Below are 13,232 nucleotides of genomic sequence, written 5' to 3'. Positions count from 1 at the left end.
GTATCTGAACATACAGATGTTTGCAATGATCACTGGCTTCAGGATTTTTTTTTTGTTGTTGTTGTTGTTTTGTTTTTCCACGAGACAGGGTTTCCCTGTAGCTGAAGTTTAACGGCCTGGTGTTTTTGTGACTTACTGCTTCAAAGAACTTCTCCATTTCTTTATCCCTAAGGGAAAAGAAATATAATCACTAAATACATTTAAGTGTCTTTCAACCATTTTAGATCCCTCTGTTGAGAGTTCTCTGTTTAGGTCTGTACTCCATTTTTTAAAATTGGATTATTTGTTCTTTGGATGACCAATTTCTCGACTTCTTTGTGTATTTTGGAGATTAGTGAAGATCTTTTCCCATTCTGTAAGGCCGTCGTTTTGTCTTGTTGGCCATGTTCTTTGCTTTACAGAAGCTTTTCAGTTTCAGGAGGTCTCACTTATTAATTGTTTCTCTCAGTGTCTGTTTTTTTTTCTTTTTTTTTCTTTTTTCTTTCTTTTTTTTTCTTTTTTTTCTTTTTTTCTTTTTTTCTTTTTTTTTTCTTCTTCTTTTCTTTTTTTTTCTTTTTTTTCTCTCTTTAGTTTTTTTCTTTGTTCTTTTTTTTTGTTTTGTTTTTCTTTTTTTTTTCTTTTTTCTTTTTCTCTCAGTGTCTGTGCTACTGGGGTTCTATTTAGCAAGCGTTCTCCTGTGCCAATGTGTTCAAGTGCATTTGATATTTTTATTTTTATATTCTTTTATTGTGGATGAAGTCAATTATTTGAACTCTCAAATATTTTTATTGTTATTATCTCTCTATTTGTTTGCTTATTTGTGGTTGTTCACCAACTTGACTATCTAGAGGAAGTAAAAGTCGTAACAAGGTTTCCGTAGGTGAACCTGCGGAAGGATCATTAACGTGAGAGAGCAGCGGCGGCGGCTCTGCCCGCCCGCTCGCCTGCCTCGCCCGAGTTCTCGCCGGGAGGCGCGCTCCCCGGGTCGCACGTGTGTTGTGCGCACGGAAGTGTGCGTGCGCACGGGCGCGCGTGGCGGTCGTGAGAGAGAGGTCGAGAGAGGGGGAAGGGGGACGGGCGCCGGCTCGCCTGCCCTCCTCGCCCCGTCCGAGGACCCGTGTCTGGCTCTGCCGCTGGCGGCTCACGGCGGACGGCGGCTCTCTTCCCGCTCTCGCTCTCCTCCGTCCACTCCCGCTGCTTGCCTCACCGCACCGCAGCGGCCGGCGGGTGTGTCCCCTCTTTCCCGGGCGCGCGCCTTTCCCTCTCCATCCCTCTTCCCGGGGGAGGATGGGCGAGGGTCTGGCGGCGCCCCGGGCCCCCTCTCGCCGCCGACCTCCGCTCGCGCGCCGTGGCGCCGCGGCGCGCCTGTCGGGGAGGCGGCGGAGGTTGGGCGCACTTTTTTTTCCCCCCTCTCCACCTCCTTCTCCAAAGGACCGGGGTAGACCAGTAGTCCCTCCCACCGGGCGGGAGGCCATTTTTTTCCCCCGGGGATGCGGCGGGTCGACCAGATGTCCCGCTGGACTCTTTTTTTTTTTTTTTTTTTTTTTTTTAATGTATAATATATATTATATCTTCCTAGACCTGACGGGTCGACCAGTTGTCTCTGTGCACTTCCTTTTTTTTGACGGACTGGAAGCGGGTCGACCAGTTGTCCGATTAAATATTTGGCCTTAAAATGCTAAGTACCGGGGTTGACCAGTTGGCCTTGTGAACTTGGGTCGACCAGTTGTCTTTTTCCATGTCTTGATTGAATGATGTCATTCTTCAATGTGTTGGTGGTTAGTTTATCTCTTTTGTTCTCTATGCCAACACGCCCCACTCACCAAACACTTTTTTTTTTAATTTATTTATTTACTTATTTTTATTTTACTTTTTTATTATTTATTTATTTATTTATACATACATACATACATACATACATCCTGTCTATCTGTCCAGATGGGGCAGGGGTAGAAGGGGCTAGCTATGAGAGGAAGGTGCTCGGTGGGCATCCAGTTGTAAATAAGGCTGGGAATAAATAGCTGAATATTAATTCATTTGAGTAATATTAAAACTGTTCAAGTAGAAAACAATTGCTTTCTTTTTCTGTTTGCCCAGAGATCTGACTGACTGCAACTTGGAAAGAAGACGGCCCTGCTGGACAGAGACCTCCCTCCTGCTTTGGGTGGGTCGACCAGTTTACATGTTTATTTCCACGTTTTGTCTTTTATGGATTGAATGGATGTGTCTCTCTCTCTCTTTTTTTTTTTTTTTTTGGTTTTTCGAGACAGGGTTTCTCTGTGGCTTTGGAGCCTGTCCTGGAACTAGCACTGTAGACCACGCTGGTCTCAAACTCACAGAGATCCGCCTACCTCTGCCTCCCGAGTACTGGGATTAAAGGCGTGCGCCACCATCGCCCGGCTCTCATTTTTTTTTTCACGATTGCTTGCTTGCTTGCTTGCTTACTTACTTACTTACTTACTATCTGTTCAGCCCATCTCATTTACTTACTTCTTTAAAAAAAATGACCCACCAAGTTATTTACTTACTTACTTACTTACTTACTTGTTCATTCATTCCTTCACTTCCTTATCTTCTTTCATATATCTGTTTATTTATCTGCTGATTTAGCGTGACTCATTTACTTATTGAATGTTTCAATTATTATTTAGTTTTACTCATTTATTCATTCTTTATGTCTATTTTTATGTATGTATTTACTTACTTTCTTAATTTTTTTTTTACTTTTTAAAATTTACTTAATTTTTTTCTTTCTTTGGGAATGTAGATTCTTTCTTCCTTTCTTCCTTTCTTTCCTTCTTTCTGTCTCCTGACTGTCACTGGCTAAGAAAATGGTGGCCTCCATGTCACTGGTCAGCATAGCAGCTCCTAAAATGGAATTTGATGAAGGGATACATAGATAGATAGATAGATAGATAGATAGATAGATAGATAGATAGATAGATAGATAGATAGATGGGATGCGCACACGCTCACACACACACACACACACACACACACACACATATGCACGCACGTGCATGACATGTACAGATGGGGGGCGATTCCAATGTTTTCAGAGGAAGGTGCTCGCTGGTAATAATAAATGTGCTGGTAAATAAGGCTGGAAATAGCTGAATATTAAATCATTAAAACTCTTCAAATAAATAAAAAGCAATTCCATTTCTCTCTCTCTCTCTTTCTCACCATATACCAGCACATCTGAACTGACTGCAACATACAAAAGAAGAAGAAACACGGAAAGAAGACATCCCTGCTGGACAGGATCTGAGATGAGAATAAATTCATCGAATGGCTGCCAACAGCATTTCATTGAGAAGAGATTCCACATTTTATGCTGTACAGTTACTTAGTTAGATAGATAGATAAAGAGAGGCCTGTGAACTGGGGTGGGCTGTGGCTTCTCAGGTCACCTCAGGTCAGGGAGGGGCTGAGGAGTGTCCCATTGGCCTTGACAATAGGCAGGAGTCAGAGGTTAATGTCAGGGCAGGGCCTGAGAGTTCCTCAAAGGGAATGAATGGAGACCCTTGCTTACCTAAGAAATGCCTGACCTTGGAAAAGGACTTGTGGAAAGCGGGCCCTTGAAACTGTGGTTTCACGTCTTACTAGAAAGCTCCCTCTTGGAAGGGAAAGTCATCGTGATATCTTACTCTTTTCCCAAGGATACCCTACCTACCCTTCTGATCATTCTTACTGAATTAAGTCTTCCACTGCAAATAAATAAATAAATAAATAATAAATGAAGTGGGTGAGTGAGTGAGTGAGTAAGTAAGTAAGTAAGTAAGTAAACAAGCAAATACGTGGATGGACAAATAAATACAAAGTTTGCTGTTGTTGACTGACTTTTGATTTCATAATGAATCTCTCTCTCTCTCTCTCTCTCTCTCTCTCTCTCTCACACACACACACACACACACACTAAATATACAATAAAAGGAAGCATAACACCTTTACTCAGGGGGCAGAGTGAACTCTGAAAGTTTTCCAGGCGGGGGGGGGGGAGAGACAGAATATAAGAACAAAATGAGAAACAAGGAAAAATAGTGTTGGCTGGCTGGCCGGCTTTCAGTTCCCTGACAGAAATGAGCACATTGTGGAGGAAACACAAAGTTGTTACACTATGTGGGTGTGATGAGGAGAGATTGTGAGTGAGTGTCCTGTCAGAACAAAGTTAGTCCCATAGTTGATGAAATTCATTATCCCAAAACTTCAGCAGAATATATCCCAAGTTTGCAAATGTGTGATCAGCTTGTGACAGGTTGGGCTGGAGATGCTGAGAACTGGGGAGCCCTCAATGCAAGAGCAGACACTCATTCCCATGAAGAGGGAGAGAGGGAGGGAGGGAGGGAGGGAGGGAGGGAGGGATCATTCATTCCTATACTCAAGTTTAAAGAAAGATGAGTGGCTATCTATGGAGAGACCACTCACAGATATGAAAAATCATTTCCTAAAAATCAAATTTCTCAGTCAGTATGCAACTGCTATGGTGCTTCTCCTAGATAGAGCAAAACACACAAACAAACTGATTCCTTGATCTAGAGCCACAGTGCACATGCTGTGGAAAAGGGGACATGGCCAACTTGAATCACAATATTCATCAGAGCATGAAAAGAGCGTAAAAAGGACACAGAGGAGAGATAATTGTGGTCCTTCCTTCCTCCCTCCCTCCCTCCCTCCCTCCTTCCCTCAGGAAGTGACTGACAGATGAGACTTTGTCCAAGCAGGTTCTGTCTGAAATACCAGACTTGAGTTTCCCCCTCTGTGGGTATTAGCTAATCAGTCCTCCCTTCTTTCTGTAGGAAGGTGGTGCATGTCTCTCAGAACTTACCTGGTTTCCTCTGCACCAGGTGAACCAGGGAAAAGCTTTCTAAGCCTTATTCAGACCCATAGAGGCTGCGCTGTGTGTGACTTCAGAGACCTCAGGGAGTATAGGGGTGGGTGGGTGCTTGATGCTTCAGACTCATGTCATTGAAGGACATAACATAGTCTGGATTCACAGAGATTCACAACACAGAGCCATTGTCACTTACTAACAGCTCAGGACACCCAGAGCTAACAAGAAATTGCAGTCTCAGCCGGGCTTTAATCACAGCACACACACAGATCTCTGTGAATTCAAAGATGGCCTGATTTACAGAGTGAGTTTTAGGACAGCCCAAGATACAAAAAGAAACCCTTTCTTGAAAAACAAAGCAAAACAGCAAAAGAAAGAAAGACAAGGAAAAAGAAAAAAATGGCAGTCTCTTTCCACTCTCTCCTCCATTGGCTCTTAAAGAGCTCTCAAGCTGAACTGGAGACCATGGTGTCACTCAAAACTGGGAAGCCAGAAACCTTAGGGGGGTCACAGGAGTCGGACTGACTGCAGCACTTGATGCCTCAACCCTGCTAATGGCTGTGATATAAGGCATGGTAAAATACGGGCTTTGGCAGAGCACTACTCCCCTTTCTCTATTATTATTGCTACACAACGAAAAGGACCGGGGGGGGGGTGATGATGTGCAGTCAGTGCTGGTATTGAAATCTCACTGACTCCTTCCGCACTCCTTGTCAATTCCCGACTTTGTCAAATCAACTATCGTGAATCTTTGATGTGGGTTGGCCCTTTAGGAACTCAGAGAAACAAGACAGACAGACCTGTTTCATCCCAGAAACCTCCCAGTTCCTGAGCCCTAGCCCTGGAAGTCTCAAAGCCATCACATCCAGAAATCTCTCTAGTCCCTGCTAGTGGTGAACTCACTTCGTCTTCCCCAGGACCACTAATTATTTCTCCATGTTTTCCTGTGAGATCTGAGGCCAGCTTTCTTCTTCCTCCCTCTGGCCTCTCCACGAACGATCTCCATTCTCTAGACAACATGTCTAGAACCGAGTCTTATAGGCACCGAGAGAGTGTGTCTTGAGGGCAGTTGGCGTTTCTAGGACACGAGTGACATCACAAAATTCCGAGAGCTCTCTGGGATACCGTGGAATTTCCAGAGAAGGGACTGCTGATGTCGTGAGGCACGGCCTTTACCTCCTTGCTGATATTTCTCCCCGAACTGACCGACCGACCGACCGACCGACCAACCGGAACCTGAGGTTTCCTTTCCAGGAGTCTCTCCTCCGACACAGAGGGAGCCATTCAGGATTTCCTCCTTCCAAAACCAGAAATTTCTCTCTGCTTCATTAATATCTTCTCACTACTTCCTGAACCCATGGGGAGTTAGTTAGTTGAACACTCACTTTTTTCATGAATGACCCTTCCTCCCTCTCCTGAACATCTCATATTACTGATTCATACTCAGTAAATCAGTAATATGAGAAATTAGGCCAGGAGGACACGGAAGATGAGGGTTGAGTCTTCTGAAGTGAACAAGCACTTAGGGAAGGCTAAACTTAAGGGAATTTGACTCTGAGTGGCAAGACATGAATAGCTGCTGCCAAGGCACAGATACAGGCACCAACTGGGCCCTCGGCATCCTCCTGCATCATCAGAGCTGTGTGGGAAACTCAGCCCAAAGGAGGGGCCGTGTTCAAAGGGAGAGGGCATTTTCGAGGACAGCACTGTTTTCTTTTTCTTCTTTCTTTCTTTCTTTCTTTCTTTCTTTCTTTCTTTCTTTCTTTCTTTTTTTTTTTCGAGACAGGGTTGTTCTGTAGTTTTTTTTTTTTTTTTTGGAGCCTGTCCTGGAACTAGCTCTTGTAGACCAGGCTGGTCTTGAACTCACATGCTTTCTTTTTTTTTCTATTGGATATTTTTGACTTCTTTATCAAAGATCAGGTGTTCGAAGATGTGTGGATCGATATCCGGGTCTTCTATTCGGTTCCATTGGTCCTCCTGTCTGTTCTTATGCCAGGACCAGGCTGTTTTCAGAACTGTAGCTTACAGAGTGTTCTTGCAGGTGGGGCACAGAAGAGGTTAATTACGGTACCTTAGTTCTTCTGCTTTTCTAGCAGACCGGAGCCCAGCTGACAGGAATCCAGTAGAGATGGTGTCAAGGTTCACACTGACACTAACAGCTGTAACTTGAGCAGGATTTGTGATCCACATGAAATTTGCAATGAATTGCAGCAAATCTGTGACACTCTAACTTGCTCAGGCTCAGTATCTGAACATACAGATGTTTGCAATGATCACTGGCTTCAGGATTTTTTTTTTGTTGTTGTTGTTGTTTTGTTTTTCCACGAGACAGGGTTTCCCTGTAGCTGAAGTTTAACGGCCTGGTGTTTTTGTGACTTACTGCTTCAAAGAACTTCTCCATTTCTTTATCCCTAAGGGAAAAGAAATATAATCACTAAATACATTTAAGTGTCTTTCAACCATTTTAGATCCCTCTGTTGAGAGTTCTCTGTTTAGGTCTGTACTCCATTTTTTAAAATTGGATTATTTGTTCTTTGGATGACCAATTTCTCGACTTCTTTGTGTATTTTGGAGATTAGTGAAGATCTTTTCCCATTCTGTAAGGCCGTCGTTTTGTCTTGTTGGCCATGTTCTTTGCTTTACAGAAGCTTTTCAGTTTCAGGAGGTCTCACTTATTAATTGTTTCTCTCAGTGTCTGTTTTTTTTTCTTTTTTTTTCTTTTTTCTTTCTTTTTTTTTCTTTTTTTTCTTTTTTTCTTTTTTTCTTTTTTTTTTCTTCTTCTTTTCTTTTTTTTTCTTTTTTTTCTCTCTTTAGTTTTTTTCTTTGTTCTTTTTTTTTGTTTTGTTTTTCTTTTTTTTTTCTTTTTTCTTTTTCTCTCAGTGTCTGTGCTACTGGGGTTCTATTTAGCAAGCGTTCTCCTGTGCCAATGTGTTCAAGTGCATTTGATATTTTTATTTTTATATTCTTTTATTGTGGATGAAGTCAATTATTTGAACTCTCAAATATTTTTATTGTTATTATCTCTCTATTTGTTTGCTTATTTGTGGTTGTTCACCAACTTGACTATCTAGAGGAAGTAAAAGTCGTAACAAGGTTTCCGTAGGTGAACCTGCGGAAGGATCATTAACGTGAGAGAGCAGCGGCGGCGGCTCTGCCCGCCCGCTCGCCTGCCTCGCCCGAGTTCTCGCCGGGAGGCGCGCTCCCCGGGTCGCACGTGTGTTGTGCGCACGGAAGTGTGCGTGCGCACGGGCGCGCGTGGCGGTCGTGAGAGAGAGGTCGAGAGAGGGGGAAGGGGGACGGGCGCCGGCTCGCCTGCCCTCCTCGCCCCGTCCGAGGACCCGTGTCTGGCTCTGCCGCTGGCGGCTCACGGCGGACGGCGGCTCTCTTCCCGCTCTCGCTCTCCTCCGTCCACTCCCGCTGCTTGCCTCACCGCACCGCAGCGGCCGGCGGGTGTGTCCCCTCTTTCCCGGGCGCGCGCCTTTCCCTCTCCATCCCTCTTCCCGGGGGAGGATGGGCGAGGGTCTGGCGGCGCCCCGGGCCCCCTCTCGCCGCCGACCTCCGCTCGCGCGCCGTGGCGCCGCGGCGCGCCTGTCGGGGAGGCGGCGGAGGTTGGGCGCACTTTTTTTTCCCCCCTCTCCACCTCCTTCTCCAAAGGACCGGGGTAGACCAGTAGTCCCTCCCACCGGGCGGGAGGCCATTTTTTTCCCCCGGGGATGCGGCGGGTCGACCAGATGTCCCGCTGGACTCTTTTTTTTTTTTTTTTTTTTTTTTTTAATGTATAATATATATTATATCTTCCTAGACCTGACGGGTCGACCAGTTGTCTCTGTGCACTTCCTTTTTTTTGACGGACTGGAAGCGGGTCGACCAGTTGTCCGATTAAATATTTGGCCTTAAAATGCTAAGTACCGGGGTTGACCAGTTGGCCTTGTGAACTTGGGTCGACCAGTTGTCTTTTTCCATGTCTTGATTGAATGATGTCATTCTTCAATGTGTTGGTGGTTAGTTTATCTCTTTTGTTCTCTATGCCAACACGCCCCACTCACCAAACACTTTTTTTTTAATTTATTTATTTACTTATTTTTATTTTACTTTTTTATTATTTATTTATTTATTTATACATACATACATACATACATACATCCTGTCTATCTGTCCAGATGGGGCAGGGGTAGAAGGGGCTAGCTATGAGAGGAAGGTGCTCGGTGGGCATCCAGTTGTAAATAAGGCTGGGAATAAATAGCTGAATATTAATTCATTTGAGTAATATTAAAACTGTTCAAGTAGAAAACAATTGCTTTCTTTTTCTGTTTGCCCAGAGATCTGACTGACTGCAACTTGGAAAGAAGACGGCCCTGCTGGACAGAGACCTCCCTCCTGCTTTGGGTGGGTCGACCAGTTTACATGTTTATTTCCACGTTTTGTCTTTTATGGATTGAATGGATGTGTCTCTCTCTTTTTTTTTTTTTTTTGGTTTTTCGAGACAGGGTTTCTCTGTGGCTTTGGAGCCTGTCCTGGAACTAGCACTGTAGACCAGGCTGGTCTCGAACTCACAGAGATCCGCCTACCTCTGCCTCCCGAGTACTGGGATTAAAGGCGTGCGCCACCATCGCCCGGCTCTCATTTTTTTTTTCACGATTGCTTGCTTGCTTGCTTGCTTACTTACTTACTTACTTACTATCTGTTCAGCCCATCTCATTTACTTACTTCTTTAAAAAAAATGACCCACCTAGTTATTTACTTACTTACTTACTTACTTACTTGTTCATTCATTCCTTCACTTCCTTATCTTCTTTCATATATCTGTTTATTTATCTGCTGATTTAGCGTGACTCATTTACTTATTGAATGTTTCAATTATTATTTAGTTTTATTCATTTATTCATTCTTTATGTCTATTTTTATGTATGTATTTACTTACTTTCTTAATTTTTTTTTTACTTTTTAAAATTTACTTAATTTTTTTCTTTCTTTGGGAATGTAGATTCTTTCTTCCTTTCTTCCTTTCTTTCCTTCTTTCTGTCTCCTGACTGTCACTGGCTAAGAAAATGGTGGCCTCCATGTCACTGGTCAGCATAGCAGCTCCTAAAATGGAATTTGATGAAGGGATACATAGATAGATAGATAGATAGATAGATAGATAGATAGATAGATAGATAGATAGATAGATGGGATGCGCACACGCTCACACACACACACACACACACACACACACACACACACACATATGCACGCACGTGCATGACATGTACAGATGGGGGGCGATTCCAATGTTTTCAGAGGAAGGTGCTCGCTGGTAATAATAAATGTGCTGGTAAATAAGGCTGGAAATAGCTGAATATTAAATCATTAAAACTCTTCAAATAAATAAAAAGCAATTCCATTTCTCTCTCTCTCTCTTTCTCACCATATACCAGCACATCTGAACTGACTGCAACATACAAAAGAAGAAGAAACACGGAAAGAAGACATCCCTGCTGGACAGGATCTGAGATGAGAATAAATTCATCGAATGGCTGCCAACAGCATTTCATTGAGAAGAGATTCCACATTTTATGCTGTACAGTTACTTAGTTAGATAGATAGATAAAGAGAGGCCTGTGAACTGGGGTGGGCTGTGGCTTCTCAGGTCACCTCAGGTCAGGGAGGGGCTGAGGAGTGTCCCATTGGCCTTGACAATAGGCAGGAGTCAGAGGTTAATGTCAGGGCAGGGCCTGAGAGTTCCTCAAAGGGAATGAATGGAGACCCTTGCTTACCTAAGAAATGCCTGACCTTGGAAAAGGACTTGTGGAAAGCGGGCCCTTGAAACTGTGGTTTCACGTCTTACTAGAAAGCTCCCTCTTGGAAGGGAAAGTCATCGTGATATCTTACTCTTTTCCCAAGGATACCCTACCTACCCTTCTGATCATTCTTACTGAATTAAGTCTTCCACTGCAAATAAATAAATAAATAAATAATAAATGAAGTGGGTGAGTGAGTGAGTGAGTAAGTAAGTAAGTAAGTAAGTAAACAAGCAAATACGTGGATGGACAAATAAATACAAAGTTTGCTGTTGTTGACTGACTTTTGATTTCATAATGAATCTCTCTCTCTCTCTCTCTCTCTCTCTCTCTCACACACACACACACACACACACACACTAAATATACAATAAAAGGAAGCATAACACCTTTACTCAGGGGGCAGAGTGAACTCTGAAAGTTTTCCAGGCAGGGGGGGGGGAGAGACAGAATATAAGAACAAAATGAGAAACAAGGAAAAATAGTGTTGGCTGGCTGGCCGGCTTTCAGTTCCCTGACAGAAATGAGCACATTGTGGAGGAAACACAAAGTTGTTACACTATGTGGGTGTGATGAGGAGAGATTGTGAGTGAGTGTCCTGTCAGAACAAAGTTAGTCCCATAGTTGATGAAATTCATTATCCCAAAACTTCAGCAGAATATATCCCAAGTTTGCAAATGTGTGATCAGCTTGTGACAGGTTGGGCTGGAGATGCTGAGAACTGGGGAGCCCTCAATGCAAGAGCAGACACTCATTCCCATGAAGAGGGAGAGAGGGAGGGAGGGAGGGAGGGAGGGAGGGAGGGAGGGATCATTCATTCCTATACTCAAGTTTAAAGAAAGATGAGTGGCTATCTATGGAGAGACCACTCACAGATATGAAAAATCATTTCCTAAAAATCAAATTTCTCAGTCAGTATGCAACTGCTATGGTGCTTCTCCTAGATAGAGCAAAACACACAAACAAACTGATTCCTTGATCTAGAGCCACAGTGCACATGCTGTGGAAAAGGGGACATGGCCAACTTGAATCACAATATTCATCAGAGCATGAAAAGAGCGTAAAAAGGACACAGAGGAGAGATAATTGTGGTCCTTCCTTCCTCCCTCCCTCCCTCCCTCCCTCCTTCCCTCAGGAAGTGACTGACAGATGAGACTTTGTCCAAGCAGGTTCTGTCTGAAATACCAGACTTGAGTTTCCCCCTCTGTGGGTATTAGCTAATCAGTCCTCCCTTCTTTCTGTAGGAAGGTGGTGCATGTCTCTCAGAACTTACCTGGTTTCCTCTGCACCAGGTGAACCAGGGAAAAGCTTTCTAAGCCTTATTCAGACCCATAGAGGCTGCGCTGTGTGTGACTTCAGAGACCTCAGGGAGTATAGGGGTGGGTGGGTGCTTGATGCTTCAGACTCATGTCATTGAAGGACATAACATAGTCTGGATTCACAGAGATTCACAACACAGAGCCATTGTCACTTACTAACAGCTCAGGACACCCAGAGCTAACAAGAAATTGCAGTCTCAGCCGGGCTTTAATCACAGCACACACACAGATCTCTGTGAATTCAAAGATGGCCTGATTTACAGAGTGAGTTTTAGGACAGCCCAAGATACAAAAAGAAACCCTTTCTTGAAAAACAAAGCAAAACAGCAAAAGAAAGAAAGACAAGGAAAAAGAAAAAAATGGCAGTCTCTTTCCACTCTCTCCTCCATTGGCTCTTAAAGAGCTCTCAAGCTGAACTGGAGACCATGGTGTCACTCAAAACTGGGAAGCCAGAAACCTTAGGGGGGTCACAGGAGTCGGACTGACTGCAGCACTTGATGCCTCAACCCTGCTAATGGCTGTGATATAAGGCATGGTAAAATACGGGCTTTGGCAGAGCACTACTCCCCTTTCTCTATTATTATTGCTACACAACGAAAAGGACCGGGGGGGGGGGTGATGATGTGCAGTCAGTGCTGGTATTGAAATCTCACTGACTCCTTCCGCACTCCTTGTCAATTCCCGACTTTGTCAAATCAACTATCGTGAATCTTTGATGTGGGTTGGCCCTTTAGGAACTCAGAGAAACAAGACAGACAGACCTGTTTCATCCCAGAAACCTCCCAGTTCCTGAGCCCTAGCCCTGGAAGTCTCAAAGCCATCACATCCAGAAATCTCTCTAGTCCCTGCTAGTGGTGAACTCACTTCGTCTTCCCCAGGACCACTAATTATTTCTCCATGTTTTCCTGTGAGATCTGAGGCCAGCTTTCTTCTTCCTCCCTCTGGCCTCTCCACGAACGATCTCCATTCTCTAGACAACATGTCTAGAACCGAGTCTTATAGGCACCGAGAGAGTGTGTCTTGAGGGCAGTTGGCGTTTCTAGGACACGAGTGACATCACAAAATTCCGAGAGCTCTCTGGGATACCGTGGAATTTCCAGAGAAGGGACTGCTGATGTCGTGAGGCACGGCCTTTACCTCCTTGCTGATATTTCTCCCCGAACTGACCGACCGACCGACCGACCGACCAACCGGAACCTGAGGTTTCCTTTCCAGGAGTCTCTCCTCCGACACAGAGGGAGCCATTCAGGATTTCCTCCTTCCAAAACCAGAAATTTCTCTCTGCTTCATTAATATCTTCTCACTACTTCCTGAACCCAT

Source organism: Microtus pennsylvanicus, unplaced genomic scaffold, assembly GCF_037038515.1.
Source record: "Microtus pennsylvanicus isolate mMicPen1 unplaced genomic scaffold, mMicPen1.hap1 Scaffold_48, whole genome shotgun sequence".
Lineage (NCBI taxonomy): Eukaryota > Metazoa > Chordata > Mammalia > Rodentia > Cricetidae > Microtus > Microtus pennsylvanicus.
Note: the sequence above shows the minus strand (reverse complement) of the source record.